This window comes from Phragmites australis, chromosome 12 (assembly GCF_958298935.1).
Source record: "Phragmites australis chromosome 12, lpPhrAust1.1, whole genome shotgun sequence".
Classification (NCBI taxonomy): domain Eukaryota; kingdom Viridiplantae; phylum Streptophyta; class Magnoliopsida; order Poales; family Poaceae; genus Phragmites; species Phragmites australis.
In genome coordinates this window covers 27,134,094-27,140,902 of record NC_084932.1, presented here as the reverse complement: position 1 = coordinate 27,140,902, position 6,809 = coordinate 27,134,094, and positions in this window count along the sequence as shown.

Here is a 6,809-nt window from a genome sequence, read left to right as displayed (position 1 = left end):
CGTGATCGGGTGCCGACCGGGAGCATATCCTTTGTGGAGCTCCAACGTGGACTAGGGGTGGCTTTCATGCCATCGAAACCACAGGATAAAAATCCTTGTGCCGAGTTTGTTCTCTCTACCCTCTTTACACTTCCGCATTTACATTCTTGCAATTTACCTTACTAGATAGGTTGCAAGTTTCCTTAATCGGTAGAGTAGACACGCTAGATAAACCTAGAGCATATTTAGATAGAAATTGATATAGGTTTATCTTGTGTTATTTTTTGAGCCAGTTTAGTTCTAAGTGTCCTAATTCACCCCCCCTCTTAGGACGTCACCGATCCTTACATCAACGCAAATCAGGGGCTCCCAAATCTTGGTCGCAGCGGGAGGCACCATCTCGACACTGAAGAGGAGAGAGAGGACCCCCAGGACCACTGTGTTAGGGGGCTAGGCGGCCATTGGGTGGTGCAATCTAGGGGAGGAGACGATGGAGGAGGCGTTGATGGTGTAGTGGCTGATGGGATTTAGGATTTGGAGGAATTTGGGGATGGCGTGATGGGTTGGTAAAGGGGAGAGTGTTGAGTTAGGGACTTCGGGTCCATCTAGCCTTACGACAAGGAGATGATTTTTCCTTAAAAAAAAGGGGGAATTGCACTTAACTTGCTTAATGAAATGATCAAATGACACGTGAGGTGGAAAACATGCAAGTCTACAACATATGAGCATAAGGGCAAAGTCACCATCCTGTCTTTCAAGAAACCAAATATAATCAGCTAGCCAAACGATTTTCAGAGGTAATTCTGATTTACGAGAGAAACATTTAGGGAGAGTCCAGAATCAAAATATTTCTAGGAGAATCTGAATCCCTACCAAATGGGCCCTTAGCAAAATGACAATTGAAGAATTGGTGTTGTATGTTTTCATTATGATTACAAAAGCAACACTTGGTATTTCCATTCCAATTGTGTTTTGCTAAATTATCTTTGGTCATAATAACCCCTTCTCTATATACCAAAGAAAAATATTTATCTTCAGTGGGAGTTTTAAATGCCACAAATAGTTACAAGCGAAGGGAATGCCTTTATTAGTCATATGGTGGTATATGGATCGTATTGAGAATTGCCCAGCATATTGATTGGTGTTTGTTATTAATACCATGTTGTGTTTACTAGGTAAAAAAACACATGTTTCAAAATTACTCTAGATTTCCTTAAGGATCTGAGATTAATGTTCTTGTTTATGTTGTTTCTTAGGAACATGGAATTTTTTCAATCGGCAGAAAATTGAACTCTTTTTTTTTTTTACGGAATTCCTACGAAACTTGCATGTTGCAAACAGGTGTAATGTTTTATTCATCGTGAGAAACCAAAGTGAATTGAGCAATATGTTCTTTAATACCACAAGAACATCCTTTGCCTAATATCTGCTAATGTTGTTAAAACGAAAAACAGTCACTAACATAATGCTATGTTCCGGATGACTCCAAATGTTCATACCATATAGTTTTCCTTCCATCTACCGTAAAGTGTCTGTGACGAGCTCCCTCCAATGACAGACAATTCAGCATCCATATGTGACATTTGATATCACATGTGGTTCACAAGGAAAGAATCATCTGAGATATGTGATGTTCAAGTGATCACAAATAATAAGATTCGTATGTGATGTCCATATCATAGACGGTGTTTTTCTTAAATCGTCTGTTTTACATCTCATATCACAGTTAATTTAAGTTTTGCATTGTGTTTATAGGCATTATTATAATATACATGTATTCATCATGTGTGACAGATATACACTCTGTTATTCATCACAATCAAGTCCAAAATGATACAAGCTAGATAAATAGCTGGTCATTATGTGTGCAACCCCCATTTTGGATCAAATTATAGCAATACATTAAAATTATAAGACAAAGGATTATAATGATATTACTGTTGGATTGTTTTTATGAATAGTACCAAAGGGGTTCATTCCAGGTAAAGAGAGAGAGAGTGGAGGTGGAAGGGATCTCTCTCCTCTTGACTTCTTGGGTCCTTTAGATAGGTGAGAGGAAGAGGCAAAACTTACTCTCTAACCCTTGGTGGGGTGCAAATAATACATACGGTCTTTATATGGGCTGCTTTGTTACATAAGCTCCTTTGTGGGTCTGAGCCTTTCCCCAAACAGTAGCCCCTCAGTTGTAATCTCCGATGGGACAGTAGGGCAAACAGCTACAACTAGAAAAAGGCCCAGACTTATAGTCATCATGTACGTCTCGCTAAAAACTCCATCCTAAAAACCCAGTGGGAAAAAAGGTATGGAGAAAAGAGCACGTACATGGCACTGGTTTTTCTTTACATGATTGCTAGAGCTATATACATTCTTATAACTACGCTTCGTCTTGTCCGGCGAAGGGGTCTTGGGCGAAGGCTGAGGACTTCGGCGGCTAGCGAAGGTGACTTTTCCTTTGTAGTCGAAGTCGAAGGTACATCCTCGATGACATGCTTGGCGAAGGCTGCTGCCTCTTCGGTGGGTGTAGCTTCAACGTAGTCGACGTAGCCGAGTTTGAAAGCTATTGTCGTGGCCCAACCAAGGCGATGATGTCCTCGCGTCTCCGCTCACATTCACCGGCCAAACTCTTGGGACTCAGGACAGGGTTTTAATCCGGGTGCCCCCTTAGCCCCTCTTGACCGGTGTTCCGGAGTGGTGAAGGATGTCACGCGGTTGACGTAGTCGGAGTCGGCGTGTGCGAAGTCATCATGGCCGAAGCCCCTTTGGTCGATGGAATCGTAGTCGACGGGGGCGAAGTTGACGTGCCCAAAGCCCCTCTGGCGATGCGGTCGTGGTTGTGGTCGACGCATGTGAAGATGTCACAACCAAAGCTCCTCTGGTTGACGCCCAAATCGACAAAGCGAAGGCGTCACAGCCATAGTCGTCACCTGGTTGATGTAGTCGGAGTCGATGAAGGCGTAGTCGTGTCAGCCATAGTCGTTGGCTGAAGCCCCCCTGTACGACATAGTCAGAGTCACCGTGGGCAAAGTCGTCATGGATAAAGCCCCTCTGGTCGACAGATTCATAATCTACAGAGGCGAAATCAACATGCCTGAACATCCGAAGGCTGGTAGGCACATTCCCATGGCACGAGGCGAAGGCAGGGACCTACACGCGATGGCCCAGTGCGCAACGTGACGGTGCGGCCAAACACATGAAGTCCAGATGCGCGAAGCGAAGGCCCAACACGTGACGCGCGCAGAGACCCGACGCACAAAGCGTTCATAAACAATAAGTAGCATATTAGTATAGATCTTTCTTTCTTTTGCGAATTTAAAAAGGAAAACATGAAAGGTGCTACCTGGAGAGCTTCGGGCCTTGATCCACGATGACACACGAAGGTGTGCACTGTGCCTGGGTTGCAACTCTCTTTTGCCTGCCTAGCAAAGTAGGGAGCTAAGGCATGCTATTGAAGCCTTGCCTTCGAGGTGTACATCCCTTCGCATGATGGGGCTGCAATAAAAGTCCGATGACGGTGGCTGGGTGCCCAAATCTCTGAGGTGAAGGCCGACCCGTATGTAGTTATGGTTGCCAAGGGGCCTAGCGCTTGAAGAACTGCTGGCCAGTTCGACACAGAAAGGTGCGTCAAATCTTCGACGAAGCCATGGCCATCCTCAGACGAGGGTGGGCCACTTTCATCCTTGGAGGCAAGGGTTGATCATGTGTGCCGAAGCTGTACTTGTCGAGGCTTGCGTCTTCCCGCGCGTGTGGAGGTCCAGGTGAGCTAGTCTCGCTCGTATTGTGCGAAGGTCCGGGTGGTGCGAAGCCTTGCCGAGGCACACCCACAGTAGAGAAGGCCAGGTGAAGGCTGGCAAAGGCCCGCACGGGTTGGCGAAGGCCTATTTCCTTCTAAATCAGATCAACACAGACTCACGATGGCGAAGGCCTGCTGGTCCCAATGTAGCTTGGCTAAGGCACACGTGCGAAGAGCGGTGGCGAAGGCTCACGTGCAAAGATGTAGCCTGACGAGTGCCCGCTCAGAGCCTGTCGTACAAACAACACTTTACATGTGTATGTTAGTACAATAAATTCCAAGTGCATGCAAAACAAAAAAGCTGACAACGCGCGTGTTCTTTTTGGCCCACGTCACCATCAACAAAGTAAAAAACAACAGCGTGCGCCACCTTCGGATGATGACTTTTAATCTCGCTAAATATCTTTAGCTGTTGCGGTTGCTAGTTTGTAGATATAACTCTCTTCGACATGGATAAAAGTATACTTGGTAGTGAAGACAGTAGCATAAAGTGATCAAGTTTATAAGTGGAGCATGGTGTGTGATTATTGCCCACGGAGTCCAAGGAAGCTCACATGGTTTCAAACTTTTTGTGCCACATCCTATCGGCGGGTGTCTCTTGTACAAAGGGTGCCTTTTGTACGAAGGGTTCTTATCACTTTTGTACGAAGGCCTGACGAAGGGTGTTTCCCGATGAAAGCCTGATGCAGTCCTTTTTCCCCGATTAGAGCTTGATGAATGGTTCCTTTTCCCCGATGAAGGCTTGATGAAGGGTTGTTGTCCAACAAAAACTTGATGAAGGGTTATTCCCTGACGAAGGCCTGCCGCAGTCCTTTTCCCCCGACTAGGGCTTGAATAAGGGTTCCTTTTTCTGGTGAAGGCTTGACAAAGGGTTGTTGTCCAACAAAAACCTGACGAAGGGTTGTTCCCCAACGAAGGTCTGACAAAGGGTTCCTTTTCCCTGACAGGCTTGACAAAGGGTTGTTCTCTGACAAAGGCCTGACAAAGGGTTGCTTTTCGATGAAGACCTGACAAAGGGTTCTCCCCAGACAAAGGGTTGCTTGACGACAAAGGCCCAACTAGTATGAAGGCTCTGCCTATACGAAGGCCCTGTCTATACGAAGGCCTGTACGTATGAAGGCCCTATACATACAAAGGGAAGGCCTCCTCTGTACGAAGGCCAGCCTCCTTGCGAAACCTGTGTGATCCAAAGGTCTCCTCACTCTTTTGAATTGGATCCCCACGATCGGTGTCAATTGTTGGAACTTTTTTCTGCTACAGTGCCGAAAGGGTTCATTCCAAGCAAAGAGAGAGAGTGGAGGTGGAAGAGATCTCTCTCCTCTGACCTCTTGGGTCTTTTATATAAGTGAGGGGGGAGGTGAAACTTCCTCTCCAACCCTTGGTAGGGTATAAATATTACATAAAGGCCATTAGAACTTTATATGAGTTGCTTTGTTACATAGGCTCCTTTGTGGGTCTGGGTCTTTCCATTAACAATTACTTTTACAATTAATCTTTGTTGTTCCCCTTCTCTCCTGCTACTAGAATCCGCATCACCAGGGGGAGAGATCACTGGAGTTGAGAAGAGTTGAGTTGAACGCTTTCAAAGGTTCTGCATGATTTACATACATTTCGTAGCAAGCACTCGGATAACCATGAACATGTTCATGGTATTCGAGCCAAGTTGAGTACATCTTAGGCTTTCAGTCGTAAAATACAACATACCAAGCCATGGATTTGTACATAGGAAATGATTAAGTTCTAATTGATGATCTGATAAGGCAAATACCATTGGCAATATCTAGAAGGGCAAACTGCATCTAGCTATCTAATATCATTATTTTCTAATATGTGGCATCCTATCATTGACATATTTTTATAATAAACATATCACCAATATAAAAAAAATAAACAAAAATTATTCAATTGTGCCTCAGTGATATTATAGGTAGTGGAGTTTAAAAAACTTCAACTAAAATTTCTACCAGAGATAACTAATCCACTAAAATCCTAAAATTAATCTACAATTGACCTAAAATAAGGTAAAATTCACCTAAAATCATTTTAATTGCACCTAAAATCATCTAGCATTGAACAGTCATCGAGTTATGCATCTTCTAGCATCAAAATCATCATTCATCCATACTTCAAGGCAGTGCGGTGGAGGACGTCACGGTGGAGGAGATTGAGGCTGTGAGAGCACGGTGGAGCAGGCTGGGGTTTTGGCGGCATGATAGAGGACGTTGGGACTAGGTCGCACCTTGTGGAGGACATCGTGGTGGGGCGGTGAGATAGAAGCGGTTGGGGCCACGATGACATCGTGGAGGACGTCGAAGATGTGCTGGCACGTGGTGGAAGATGTTAGGTCCGGGTGACGCGATGGATGTGGTCAAGGCAATGGCAGCACAGTAGATGAGGTTGGGGCGGTGGCAATGCGGTGAAGGAGGTCAGGGTTGAGCAGCACGGTGGATGAGATTTGGGGCAGTGGTGGCACGTTAGAGAAGGTCGGGCCATGGCAGAGCGCTGTGAATGACCTCAGGGTCAGGGTGGAAGACATTGAAGCTATATAGGGTTTGGGGAAAATTTTGGGAGATGAAATCTATCGCAGACGGTTGTACATGAAACACCATCTGCGATATATGTCATTGCAGACGGTTTTCTAACTGGAAAACATTTGCGATATCGTTGATGCTTGGTTTTTTACAATCTTCAATTCATACTAGTTTATATTACAATTGTATATTTGACTACATACAGAGATATGTTAATTGCATATTGGTTTATATTACAATAAACCAAAAGCCAAAATTAGGCGGTTATCCTATTTCATACACATAGATATATTAATTGTAAATATTATTACTACATTTAGATAACTCATTCTCTAAGTTATTCCTATATATATTAATTGCATATTGATTTTATCTTACAAGCAACCGAAAGCTACGGTCAGCAGAGCATAATCTTCTGCCCGTAGGACTTCCGACTTCATAAAGTGTATCAAACTGCAATGGAGCGGCGATGTTTGTCAGTACTTCTGGAATGTCTATGTGCCTTTCCT